This window comes from Eimeria acervulina, genomic scaffold, assembly GCF_000499425.1.
Source record: "Eimeria acervulina Houghton genomic scaffold, Eah_scaff100, whole genome shotgun sequence".
NCBI lineage: Eukaryota > Apicomplexa > Conoidasida > Eucoccidiorida > Eimeriidae > Eimeria > Eimeria acervulina.
In genome coordinates, this window is record NW_013550435.1 from 74,707 (window position 1) to 75,280 (window position 574).

A 574-nucleotide genomic window follows, 5' to 3' on the forward strand; every position below is an offset into this window, starting at 1 on the left:
TTATATATATATATATACATATATATATATATGCATATATATATATATATGCATATACATATACATATATATATATATATGCATATATATATATATATGTGTACATTATAAAATGCTGAAGAATGTTTGATTATAATTCTTTATCCTATGCACTATTTCACTGAATTATTCTCCCTCTATATAATATAACAGCATCTTATCTATATACTGTATACTGTGTATAATATATAATATATATATATATATATGTACAGTACACTATATATATAATGTACATATATATATAAACATTTAAATGCTTATTAACTCTTCTTTTCTTCTGGTGCAGGGGTTCGCGCTAGGCAGCAGAAGCTACCCTTCATTTGCTGCGTAGAGAGAAGCTGCTGGGAGACAGTAGCAGCAAAAGAAGGAAGCTGGGTAGAGGTGCATGCAGATGGAAGGGGTGTTCAAATAAAAGAATTAAATCAGCAAGAAGCAGCTGCAGCAGCAGCAGCAGCAGCACAAACAGCAGCTGCAGCTGCAGCACCTGGAGGCAGAGAAGCAAGGAGACAGACGCAGTACAAACAGCAGCAGC